The sequence below is a fragment of the Pinus tabuliformis genome, chromosome 7 (assembly GCF_031772625.1).
Source record: "Pinus tabuliformis cultivar Carrire ecotype Pingquan chromosome 7, CPIR1, whole genome shotgun sequence".
NCBI classification, from domain to species: domain Eukaryota; kingdom Viridiplantae; phylum Streptophyta; class Pinopsida; order Pinales; family Pinaceae; genus Pinus; species Pinus tabuliformis.
In genome coordinates, this window is record NC_142293.1 from 522,285,871 (window position 1) to 522,300,366 (window position 14,496).

The following is a 14,496-nucleotide window of genomic DNA, read 5'->3' on the forward strand; positions in this document are numbered from 1 at the left end:
AAGTTCCTCTATTTGATGGAAAAAAATATACTTTTTGGAAGGTAAGGATGAGTACCTACCTAATGTTTCTTGGTTTCGACAATTGGTTATCTATAGTTGATGGTTATAAAGTTCTAGCAACACCTCCATCTAATCAAGAGGGTAACCAGCATTATGTGAATAACTCAAAAGCAATGAATGTCATTTTGAGTGGCCTATCAAAATCATAGTTTTTTAAGGTAATGAAGTGTGGGTTTGTAATATAAATTTTGGACAAGGTTTAGAGGAGCTATGGAGGAGATGAAAAGGTAAAAATGGAAAACCTTAAAACTCATACAAGATAATTTGAGAGTTGGAAGATGAATCAAGAAGATGATATTGTAGGCTTCTTCCTTTGTGTATATGGGATCGTTAATACTATTATAGGACTTGTTGAAAAGATTAAGGAACAATTAATATTTTAGAAAGCTTGAGAAATATTCCCTTGAGATTTAATGCAAAGTTTTCAACTATTGAAGAAATTAAAGGTCTGGAAAACTTAAATATGGATGAATTGCATGGGATAATCATTTCATATGAACTCAGGACAAAGAAAAAGAATTTTGGATTAAAGGAAGAATCCTTTAAATCATAAACGAAGACAAGACGACATAAAGCCTACGATTACTCCAACTATGATTCAAATGTAAAAGAATATTAGTTTGTGAGAAAGTTGAAAAAATGATCTGGCAAGTAAAAAGGTAAGCTTCCATTAAAATGTTTTAACTATGAAGAATAACACATTTTGTTTCCAACTGTCCATATGCAAAGAAAGAAGACAATGATAATGAACAAGAATATAAAAATAGAAGGAAATCCCATGGACACAAAAGGGAAGATACATTAACAAGAAAATTTTATATTCCAGAGAAGATAGTTTATCTTCTAAAGAGAGTGACGGTTATACATCTGATGTTGCAAAATAATCTCCTATTCATAATCATGAATGCTCAAATTATGATCAAGAAAATGATGTTAACCAAAAAGAGAAATCCAATTCATAGGAAGAAGATGTTGATAGTGAGGTAAATATTGAGGTAGAACTTGTTAGTACATTAGGTGAAATAGATATATTCAAAGGAAAGATCAAAAATCAAAAGGAACTATTGAAAAATAGGAAAAGAAAAAATCTGATTCTGATGAAGCAACGATCATCCTCCTAAGGACAAAACTAGAAGAGGAAAAAAACATAAGAAATATTGATAAGCCACTTTAAAGAAAATCACAGAAATTATGAGAAGCTAGAAGTAGAAGTCATCTCTTTAAGGAAGGAAATAGATAAGGAAAATGCTAAATTAAATCAAAGCTTTAAATTTGGAAAAATTATTGAAATATTATATGAAACGTTCAAGGGAGAATCAAGGACAAATTCATCAGAGAAGGAATGCAAAGAGAAACCTAAAGCTTTGCTAATGTGCTCAGGAGTTCTACCATGTTGGTCGGATAAATCGATCTTGCGGACAAGGCCGATCTCCCTAGTATCAGAAGATAGTCTAGCAACAAATGGACAAACAAACCTATCTTTCTCTAGACATATGTGATTTATAAGTAAATACTACAAAGGTGTTAAGATCCTACCTTAGATCCAATGCTTGTTCATAGTAGTCATCCTCCAATCATTCGAAAGAGTTACCTTTGAAGACCTGAAATCACAAACAAACAAACATTAAATAGCACCTGCATAGCAAATATCATAAATCATGTCTATTATGGTGATCAAGGAATCCATAAAATAAACCATAAATCAACAACTTATTGAGAAAAACAAATTTATTTGTATTAACTTTGAAGTAGAAGAACCTTATAGCCTTTTCAACCTTGATGTTGAACAAGCTCTTCCTGGGGTCCAAAACAGGAATTTCCTTTACTTTGACAAGCCTTTCACTCTTCCAAATGAGATCTTAGAGGTATGTAATCTCTCCTCATAAAAACTCAACTAAAGAAGACTAAGTTCCTACAACATTTCACCTCAAAAATATTCAGCTTCTAACCTCCCAAGAAACCAGCCCAATGCTTCTTCTTATAGTGCAGAGGAGGAGGTTACAAGTCCACCTATGAAGGGATAGAATCCTCCTTCAAAGAGATAAGCTCCTCACATCAAGGGGTTAGCTCCTTAAGGTATGGGATACATGAACCTTAAAAGAGCAAACTTGCCACCTCAAGATTCCTTCCAGAAGCTTCTAGAAATGACTGAAATTGAGTTTTTTCAAAGTATACTTGCGCCTTTTAACTTTTACAGGGGTCCGCACCTTTAACACAGAGACAGTGCAATCAGGTGCACAGGAGACATGACCATTAGGTACGGGACCGCAGGTAAGACAAAGATAAAGTGCGGAACCAGAGTTTTAAAGAATTTTGAAGGCTTTTCTCTTATTTTCTAGGCTTGATATGAGGAACTGATGTTTTAGACTTGTAGAGGGGGAAAGTATGAGTGGTAATGAACTCACACATATAGCAGGATGTCAAGGTGACAATTTTTAGTGCAACAGATTGCCCCCTAAAGTGCGAAGTATGTAATAGATGAAGATAGAGTCTGTCATTTATGAAGAGTGAAGTACTTTATCATTTCAAGGATCATCTTGTGGACACCCCAGTCGGAACCTATAAAAACATTCAATGAAAAATATATATATATGTAGACATATCATCGCTGAGGTAGGCATTCCCATACTCAGATCAAAACTAACTAAACTGACTAAACTGTTCTGATACAGGAATGATTTCGTAATATATCAAGAGTATAGACATGTGTAGACACAGTATGGACGCAGCCATCTGTTTATGAATAGTCCACTATATAATGAATAACAAAATTCCTCGCAACCTGGATGGTAGAAACTAGATCCAGGGTCTTGATTGCCGCTTCCCGAACTAGTACGATTCTATCCATGTGAATGAATGTGTTGGAGTCGAACATGGTAGAAACCACTTGATTACCATTCAATGATGAGGACTATTAACAAGTGTGAGAGAAACCACCAGTAATGTCAATGGCTCTCAAAGTACTCAGTACAATCCATGAAATGTGAATAAATGAGCTGAAGTCGAACATGTCATAGAATCATTCAATCGAAGGTCAATGATGCAACCTATTGTCGAAGGCGAGAAAAATACCATTAGGGCATGCAGTTTTCAAGGTACTGACGATTTCTAGATCAACTTCCTAGATAATGAGTTGAAGTCGATAGAAATCGATCCATCGTAGGCAAGCCCACAACACAGAATCATAGATCAAGTTTTGAATAAATATATTGGCAAGAACTGACTCAGGGATGGTCAAAATGGATGACAGATATTTTGCAAATGAATGGTTTGTTGGAACTGTTCTCTTGAACACATAACGACACTGAAGATGGCTTGGTGACAATTGACCCAAAGCTAATACCCAGAAATTGGCTGAAGACTTTCAATGTGGTTTTATTAACAATTAGGCAAAGGATTTTCCCAACCCAAATGAACAAAAAGTGTCGTGTTCAAGAGTGGTTGACGACTTTTTAAAAACAAAGTGTAACAAACAGGTTCATTTTTCTCTCTTTTCCGCCACCATTTCTAGCAAGTACCTCTTTATTTTTTACAAGCTTGAGGAGGATAACATTTGCTTGTTTATAAGCTCATCCTTCAGATGAGTCAAACTTAGTTTAAAATTCGAACCCTAAGAAGGAGTGGTTCGTTCCTGTTTAAAATTGAACAAGTCCTTTACTGTTAAATTTTAACGAGTCCAGTATAGGAAAAACTTGGTGTTTTTCATTTTTAGGGAGTCAAAAGAAAAACTTAAGAAAACTCCATGGGGGTACTTTTTTGTAAAATTATCCCTCGGGTCCCAAAAAGGATAAAATAATACATGAGGGATGACATTTCCAATACTTTAATGAGCTGGAAAAGACAAGCGCTCGACAATATTTTCATTTTTAATGAGTCTAAAAAGGGTTTAAAGAGGACTCTATTGACCGTAATTAGTCAATGTATACCTTTTCCGTAAATAGTCCATTTCAATCCGTAAAAGGGGTAAACTTATACTAAAGGGAAGATTATTCATTTATTTAACGAGTTCGAACAATCAAGTGCTCGACAATCTTTTCAATTTTTGAGAGTCTGAAAAGAGCTTAAAGATGACTCCAATGTTTCGCTTTTTTGTAAATTTTTGAAAGAGTCTGAAAAACTGATAAAAGTATGGTCTTTGTTGAAAAATGATCAATTTCCCCAAAATTTCCAATATTCTACACAAAAACTCAAAACATTACACATACCTGTTTAAGATAAATAAAAATGTTTTAAAAATTACCTTTTTAAAGTGAAAAATAAATAAATTAAAAATTCATTTATTCGAAAAAACTTATAAAAAGGGCTTTTCTAATTTCATTTTTACCATTTGAGTTCAGAGTGAGAAGTGAGAGCTTTTGGGTAAAAAAATTCGTGTGAAGATTCTAGAAAATCCATCCATCGAAATCAAAAACCGTTAGCTCAAAGTAACCCACGTCCTCCTTAAGTTGCATTTCATCCATTTACATTTTATTTTTAGGATTTAAATTTTATTTAAAGGAAAAATAAGTTTAAAAAATCACTCGCGGGAGTCCGCGGGTGCAACACGCAAGCCCTGCGGACCCCGACTTTTTCTACAAAGAAAAAAGTCGTGGGTCTGCACCCATTGCTCACAACCCATGCGGACCTATGCACTGTTTGTAAGCAGCAGGTGCAGACCCCGCGAAATGAATTTTAAAACTTAAATTTCTCCATTTTTGCCCAAAATTTTTCGAACTAGCTTGTTCTAATATGTCTTTTTATGCATTGTAGGACATTCAAAATGCTTATTTGACGAGAACGTGAGCACAAGGATGTAGATTTTGCCGCATTAAATCATATGCCCACATTTCAGGCATTGAGAGCATGCAGATTGTTAAAGTTCTGGGGCATACAGGGCATGAGGGCCCAAGTAGACCTCTTGCAATGGCTGGTAGACAGATGGAACACACAGGACCAGTGCTTCATGATTGGTGGCCACCGGCTCGAAATCGAGCTGGAGGACATATACTTTTTGACTGGTTTGTCCAAGAGGGGTGAACAATTATCTCTTTTCGGGACTAGGCCAGGTGGCCAGTCTATCGCTAGTCTCCAATTGGAGTTTTGCGATGATCAATCAAAGGACAAACAGATTGATATTAAAACTATCAATCGTCCTGAGCTTAAAGTTATTGCATTCACTGTTACCAGGCTATGCGGGAGTGCAGCATTGCATGTGGCTACTAGATCCCAGATGCAGATGGCTGTAGACTGTTTTCGAGGCACCATATTCAATTGGTGCGAGGCTGTGTTGGCAAATGTGAAAGGCCAACTAACCAGAGCAAAGAATGGACAGCTGAAAAACTTTGGATATGGATTTATCGTAGTCAGCTTTGCTCTAGAGAGGATCCCCATGTTAGCCCCGCAACATATTCCTGTTGATGCTGGTCTTCCTCGAGAGCCTAGAATGGTTCACTGGGTTGCTTTGATGGCTCATCACCCTAAGGAGGGCACAAAGGTTGTTCGATTTCCACCTGAATATTTTCATTGGTTGAGCAACCAACTTTTTGTGATTCAATATTTTCCATATGCGAGGATGGATTACCGTGGTGACCCAGACATGATTCTTCCACCAGGAGAATAATGGGATGATTCAAGTAAAAACCATTTTCAACACTTTCTAAGTTTTAATTTTTTTTTATTTTTTTAAATCGTCCAAAAATGACAATCAAAAGTTTACATGCAGATGTGGGTCCATGACGACCATCCATTCTCCAGCCTTATGAGAGGAGACAACCAGCTACATCAGCACCAACCCCACAGGACCAATCAGCAGAGATCCTAACCGACTTGGAGCATCATCTAGAGCGCTTGACACTAGATATTCCAGAGACTGATATAGATGATATTCTACTTAGGTTACAGAGATATGTGATTGGAGTCCCAGGACCTTTTAGGAGTTTCCTATGTAGGGTGGCCTGAGCAGTAGTTTCTTATTGTGATCATCGCCAGGGATAGGATGATCAATTTTGTAGACTCTCGACAGTTTTGTCTTTTGTATTATCATTTTTGCCGATCATAAGGTGTTTTTCAACCTATGATCAAAGACAGTATATATTTTGAAACACACTTCTATGCTATGATATATCATTATTACCAGCTATCTTGTGTAACATGTTATCGAATGTTATTAAATTTACTGTTTTGATTATTGCAAATGTCTATTTATCATACTAGAAGCAACTGCATCTACTAATGTATTTAAATGTCTTGGAATATGCTGATATTCAGTGTAATCAAATTCACGTTCCAAGAGACGAACTCTCAAAAATAACCTTAATAACACTGGATTTCTAATGACATAAACCCTATTAAGCTGTAATACAACGAGTTTAGAATCCAACCTAACAATCAAACTCCGAATCCCAAATGAGATGGATTCAGATAATAACTCAATCACTGCATTATACTCTACAATGTTATTCATTGTTTGACCGAGGCTTACCCCATGCATAGATACTAACTCATCAAAGGGTGAATAGATAACCCAAGTTGCGGAAGAAATGTTCTATGTACTATGACAAGCACCATGAGCAAAACCAATGTATGTTTGAAGAGACGTAGACATCTGCAATATCAAGAGTAAAATCAAGATAAGTAGGAATAATGATAAGAGAAATCTCTAAACTAGGCACACTTTTCTAATCTAAAACACACCAACTGTAAAGAAACTAATCTAACAAAAAATCTCCACACAGAATTTAAGCATAATATCTCTTTAGATAAAGTCCATTTCTAGGTTTACCCAAAGAGACATCGTCAAAATCTATCAATTCATAATCCTCTTTTGCCAGCTTTCGCTTAACAATGTAAGGACCATGCCACATAGGTACAAATTTTCTAGCCCCTAGCTTATCGTTCGCTTGATCATATAGTAAAACTAGGTCTCCTTCTGAAAAATTACGAGGTGTAACATTTCTGTCATACTGAGCTTTTATTCGTTTCGCATGAGTCTCATTTGCTATTGCAACAGTGCATCGATTCTCATCTAGCTGAGCTAAGTACAAAAAACATTCCTCTTCTTCAGAAGTAGTTGGGAGTAATTCTATGGCTAATTTTAATGACGGAATTTCGCATTCAATAGGTAACACTACTTCCAAATCGTAAACCAGTTGAAAAGGAGTGAAACCAGTTGATGTTTTTACTAAGGTCCGATATGCCCAAAGTGTTGAAAATAACATGGTATGCCAATTCGACTTATGAATACCAATGATTCGTTTGATCATAGTGACTAAAACTTTATTGATAGCTTCAACTAGACCATTATCCTGCTGGTAATATGAAGTAGAACTATCGTGGCGCAGGCCAAGTTGATCTGTCAATTCAGTCATCATGATGTTTCGAAATTGACTTCCATGATCAGTAATCATAGCTTTAGGAACACCGAATCTAGCAATTATATGATTGAATACGAAAGTTGCAGTAGTCTTACCGTCTGCCGAAAATGTAGGCATCGCCTTAGCCCATTTAGTAAAATAATCTACCACTAGGATAATATACGCATGCCCCCCGGCCGAGTGAGGGTTACATGTAATAAAGTCAATACCCCACTTTGCGAAAGGACCGACAGCAATTATAGGGTGAAGATCAGCTTCGGTTGAACAGGAATCAGAAAACGACTACACAACCTGATATGCAATTTCAAAGGGACTCAAAGGCATCGCGCCATCAAATGAATCCACCTTAGAATCAGAAGGTACGATCCAAGGATCATCAAAAGTAACAGTATTCAATGAAATCATATGAATAGTTGCAATAGAACGCGATACGTTAGGAGTAGGGAAGGAAAAAGTTCCCAGTAAACCGGAATCTTTAATCAAACCTATGCCAACATCCTTATAAGGGATAGTCGTTTTACCGATGTGCTAAATACTATCTGTAGAGGCTGGGTTGGATGAGAAATAAGTCAGTTGATCCATCGTAACGATCTTTCCGTTATGAGGAAACTTGATAAGCCAAAAAACTGATGAAACAATAACAGTCATAACATAAGACCAACTGCGACCCAGAAGAAGGTTGTAATCTAGAGGGTCATCAACCACTTCCACATCTAGATTTATGGTTTTTCCTTCGGCCCCTATAGGTAAATCTTGCAAAATACCAAAAGGATGGAACCCTCGGCCATCAAAAGCCTTTAGAATTGTCAGAGACTGATTGAGTGTGGGAGAACCAAGTGATTTCCAACACTGGATCGACATAATACACGTAGAAGACCCTTCATCAATCACAGTGCGAAAGCAAGGTCTACTTTTAACTAAAACTGGAATCTAGAAAGCCATTTGATGAGGTAGGTGGGGTGTACTATTCTCTAAATCGAAGATTATTAGATTCGAATCCTGAATATCGACAGCTCCTATAGCAGACAATAGTAATTTGCGCTGTGTTGGACACGATTGCAGCACTTCCAAAGTTGACATTACTAAAGGGGAAATAGCTAAGTCTTCAACGATGTTGTAATTCTGAGCAGCTCTCGCATGTGGATTGAAAGTCGATTTCCGAAGTACACCTTTAGCAGGTGGTTTGATTACTAAGTCAGGGTTGGGTTTCTCGATCTGTAGTGGACCGAAACAAGGAGAAGGTGTAGTTGATGTGTTTGAATTAGAAGATTCTGCTTCTTTACCACCAACAGGATTTTTACTACCATAAACTTGCGATCGCGTCACAATCCTAACATGAGACATCATCATAATGGGTTCTTCTGAGGCATTCGAGGAAGAACCAATCATCTTACTATCTTGAGTAGGAAAAGGATCGTTCAAGATAGCAGACATTTGAGAACCTTTAATGAATTTTGAAACCTCTGCTCGATGTGGGCATTCTTTGGTAAAATGATCCTCGTCGTAAATGAAACAAGGATAGCGAGGTTTCCATTTTTGTCAGTAGATTCATTTTTATCTATTTTATCTTTTGAATTTTGTTTGTTTTTCTTCTTCCCTTTCTTTTTATTACCGGATTTTGATTTGGTCGTAGATGATTCTACGACATGGATGTCAGCAGAAATTTCAGTGGAAGAATCTCTTGTCGGTGAATCAAGTAAAATTATTATAGGAGAAGAATTCTTTGAAGATATCTTCTTACTTTTAGTACTAATTGAACCAATCATACCATCAGCGGCATGAGACCCTGAAGGAGCTGCAGTTATTTGACTGTGTTTTGGAAGATCGGAGATTTTTTCATGTAAAGTACCTGACTGCGTATAGACGAGGTCAAGGTACTAAGCCTGAGCAATGACTTGCTCTTCAGTAACAACTCCTCCCTTAGCTACATCTTCAGTGATTTTGGGTAGCAATGATTTAATGAACCATTTCGCTAAAATTTGTTTTGGAATGAAAACTCTCACTAAATGCCTTCTACGACGCCATTCATGAATATGATCAGAAATATATGTGGATGTGGATTGTTTCAGTGAAGTTAACAGTTCCGTACCATTGTCGTATCTGACAGGCAACTGAAAATGAGTTAATAAAGCAGTGGCTAACTGATTGAAATTATAAAAAGAGTCTCGTGGTAACTCAATGTACCATTTGGTGGCAAGACCAATAAGAGTTCATTGAAAAAGACGCAATCGAATTGAATCATCAATGATCGAATTAGATGCACACCAGAGGTGATAAGTCATAACGTGATTTGATGGATCCTCTCCTGACTTACCCTCGAATTTCGGGATATCACTAGGAAACTTACTAGGCATTGGCAGCTAATACGGAAGATAGTAAATCGGATCGTTCGTAAGGCACGACAAATCAGGTAAATCAAAAGTTGCAATAAATGGTAACTGATGGTTAGGGTCGCGAAAACCTTGAGTAATGAGACCAGCTCGAGGAGGAGGATATGCAGGATAACCTGGAATCGGATTTGCATTAAGAATGTTATAACCTCCTGGAAAACCAGGATTAACCGAACCAAACTGGGGTTGTTGAGGTTGTTGATACGTATAGCCAGGATATGGTTGAAACTGATAAACTAGGTTTTGTACAGTAGGACCGAATTGATACTATCCCTGGTATGGTTGATAAGTGAATTGTGGTTGACTTGTGGCAATTTTAGCAATCGTACTTGTACCATCTTGTCCTACAGGCATCTGGACCGAAGTCTGAACTGTAGGTCCGGACTGGGGCACGAGACTTGAGGAATTTGCACTGATGCAGGGATAGTAGAAACCGGAGCTGTAGATACTCCAAAAACAGGTATTGTAGGTTGAACAGAAGTTGTAGTAGTTGCCACATTTTGAGGAAGAGTACGAGGTGAGCTAGGCCCAGGCTGCTGAACTGTACTAGATGTAGGGATTTGAATAATAGGTTGGACAAGTTGCTAGGTGGAACTAGAAACCAAAGGTTGTCCAGGTTGATTAAGTAACTTGACATTAGGTTGCAAATTCTGTTGAGTTTGAAACGGATCCCACACCATGTTCATTCCGGAGTATGGACCCATAAAAGGTTGTGCATATGGAGGACCATAACCTGGTTGAATGTAGGGTTGATAATTAAGCGGTAAATTTCCATCTTCTTGTAAAAATGATTGACCAAAAGGCGGTTGGAAACCTTGAGTTGGGTACTGACCTTGAGGTTGATAACCCGAGACATGTACTGAAACTGGGGTTGACCTTGAGGTATGTACTGAAACTAGGGTTGATCTTGAGGTATGTACTGAGTCTGGGGTTGACCTTGGGGTATGTACTGTCCTAAAGGTTGAAAACCTTGAGGTAGACCTCCAGGCAGTAACTGACTACCTTGAGGTTTCCCCCCAGGCGGTAACTGACTACCTTAGGGTTGCCCCTCAAGCAGTAACTGACTACCTTGGGGTTGCCCCCCAGGCGGTAACTGACTACCTTGAGGTTGAGGATTTGGAATACTACCAGACATCATAAGGATTTTCTCTGCGTTCAACATTTGAGTTCCATTACTACCAGATGATAACACTTGTTCAATCGGTCGAGGAGTTGCTCCTGAAAAGTACTAGAAAGTGACTGGTACCTGAAAGGAACAGAAGGCCCACCGGACAAAAATGTTTCCGGTGATTGGGAAAACATAGATGACTGTCTTTACATGATCGATAAGGATAATAACCTCTTGGTGTAGGATGAAAAGGAATTCGAGGTGGTGAAAAACTAAGACCCGGGTTTTCTAAAAAAATTGTCAATGATAAATACTGTAGAATATTGATTCACACTCCCTAAGAATTCAAATCTGTTGGTTTTCGGGAAGAGTTACGTCTTCATCTGGACTAACAAGTTCTTCAATAGAAATGAGGCCAGAAGGAAGATTTTGAGTAATGATATTTCTTACCCTAGGTGAACCAGGACCACTAGAAGTTGGAGAAGCAAATCCTGAAGTTGGAGTAACAGCAGGTTCAGTGTTAGGCTCAGAAATTTCAGGTTCTTTAGTTAATTCACTGGAAGGATAAATACTACCAGTAACTTCGGAAAATGAAATTGGCTCTTAAATATACTATGTTGTTTGTATTTGATAATCAGGATGAACAATTAAATATGACTCTCCGACTTCTGGTGATCCAATTCTACTGTCACTAGGTGATACAAGAGCTCGTAGCCCTTCAAGTTGGCTTGGTGTATACTCAGGAGGTTTCCCCTGAAGTCTACGAGATTGTCTCAGTAATTTAGCCACGATTAAATATTAATTAATCACACGCAAACAAAGAAAATTTCAATAAAAACACCTAAAGTCTCTAAAGAAACAAACAACTGAATCACACGCCTAAAAAAATCTAAGAGTTCAAACCACACACAAAAGATAACTTCCTGTACTAAAAGCACTAGTTGGTGATGAAATCCAACTTAGTAGAAGTTTAATACAGAAAGGGTGGTTGAAATAGCTACCCCTACAACCTGCTTAATGAAACAGACTAGCACAAGTTTCTTCACAAAACCATCTCGAATGAAGAGAACCCCCCAGAGAGTCCAAGGAGTCTAGTCGACGTCTACTCTAGGTACAGTGAGATCCTTCCTTCATTGTCACCTTAGGAAATAATCTTAAGTTTATGGACACTAAGGTTGCCAACAGCAACAAATACAATTGGGGGAACATTCTACGATCCGATCTACTTGCAAGGGCAGAGTAACAAAGCTCAATCCCCTTGAAGGCTCCTCGACATGGTCAATCCGAGGTTTACCAACAAGTGACCCCAGGCTCCTCGACAATGGTTAATCCAAGGTTTACCATTTATAATATGTGCAAATCTTCTATCTTTCCCAATGAAACAGAATTGATTGTCTCAAAGGTTCGGACATGATCTCGTGATTAACTCCTTTAAGAGAAGCTTCCCAGAATGTATCAATTACAATTGGATTTATTTCCTACAGCAAGATGTATCTACTTGTTTGTTTTATCTATCTTGGAGAGTTAATTACTCCTTACTCCAAGATACTAGCCTAAGATATATTGGTGATAAGAGCCATAGAAATAGAAAAGATTACTAGATCAATTTTAATTAAGTGTTGCTTTTATGGGTTGTTCTTTAAGTCGATAGGTATGGAAATGAAACTTTGATGGTGTGAAGACTCAACTCCAAACACACTAAAAAAATGCACCTAAAATGATAAGCAATTCGTTTTTCTTTCAATGAAATTCTAGCTAAAAGAAATAGTTCGAGAATGCAATTCTTTAAGAAACAATTCTTTCTTTCAACATGGAAATGGAAAGAAAATATTTTTGTATTTTTCAATAAGAACTCATAACGAGACTAATAATTAATGCTCAAAATAAATCCCTTTCTCTTTTCAAAACTCGAAACTACAAAAAACAATGTTCCTTTCAAAAGAGATCTACAAGTTCTAGAAAAACACTCAAAACTACAAAAACTAATTTTGAGATCTAAAAACTTTAAAAATCTAATTGAATAAAAGCTTCAATTCTTTTTTAGGACATTTTACTTAGTTGTTCAGTAAAATAAGGATTCATTTATTCAAAATAACAAACCAATCAAAAAACATCCAGATATGTTTTCTTTTGTAAAAATGAAATTCAGAATTTATAACAAAGTTTGTTCAAAGATTTGCAAGGAGGAAACTAAATCTATTTCTCACAAAGGATAGATTTCACAACCAATTCAAACTCATCAAGAAGACGAAAAGACACCAGGGTGATCTAAGGTTTCTCAAGCTTCTGATCTTTGAGTCACTACAGAGACAAAGTGAAAACCACTCCAACCATGAAAAACTTCTAGAAAATCATCTAAAACAAAAATACTATTGGAACTCACTCACAAGAGATTTTTGACAGGAAAAATACAAATCTGGGTAGACACTAAAAATCCTAAATCAAAGCTAAACCTAACTGGAAGAAGATATTTTAGGTTTTTCAAAAAAATTTACAGGGTCCGCAGGCTCCAGAAGTGACAAGTGCGGTTCCGCTCTGTATACTAAAGGAAAAGTGTGGAGATGCCTGCACTGTCTCTAAAGAGAAAGTGTGGTCCCCCAAAAACTTCAAAAAAACAAAAAATACTTCCAAATTTTAAAAACTACCCAAGCCAATATACATCAATCAAAACCAGAAAACAAAACAATTTTCTCAAGTCAAAACAAAGAAAAACCAACAATCAGATAACTTCCCCAGTGGAATCGCCAATTTGTTGGCCGGATAAATCGATCTTGCGAACAAGGCCAATCTCCCTAGTATCAGAAGATAGTCTAGCAAAAACGGACAAACAAACCTATCTTTCTCTAGACATATGCGATTTATAAGTAAATACTACAAAGGTTTTAAGATCCTACCTTAGATCCAATGCTTGTTCGTAGTAGTCATCCTCCAATCGTTCGAAAGAGTTACCCTCCAATCATTCAAAAGAGTTACCTTTCAAGACCTGCAATCACAAAGAAGAAAACATTAAATAGCACCTGCATAGCAAATATCATAAATCATGTCTATTATGGTGATCAAGGAATCCATAAAATAAACCATAAATCAACAACTTATTGAGAAAAACAAATTTATTTGTATTAACTTTGAAGTAGAAGAACCTTACAGCCTTTTCAGCCTTGATGTTGAACAAGCTCTTCCTGGGGTCCGAAACAGGAATTTCCTTTACTTTGACAAGCCTTGCACTCTTCCAAATGAGATCGTAGAGGTATGTAATCTCTCCTCATAAAAACTCAATTAAAGAAGACTAAGTTCCAGCAGCATTTCACCTCAAAAATATTCAGCTTCTAACCTCCCAAGTAACCAGCCCAATGCTTCTTCTTATAGTGCAGAGGAGGAGGTTACAGGTCCACCTATGAAGGGATAGAATCCTCCTTCAAAGGGATAAGCTCCTCACATCAAGGGGTTAGCTCCTTAAGGTATGGGATACATGAACCTTAAAAGAGCGAACTTTCCACCTCAAGATTCCTTCCAGAAGCTTCTAGAAATGGCTGAAAGTGAGTTTTTCAAAGTATACTCGCACCTTTTAACTTTTATAGGGTTTGCA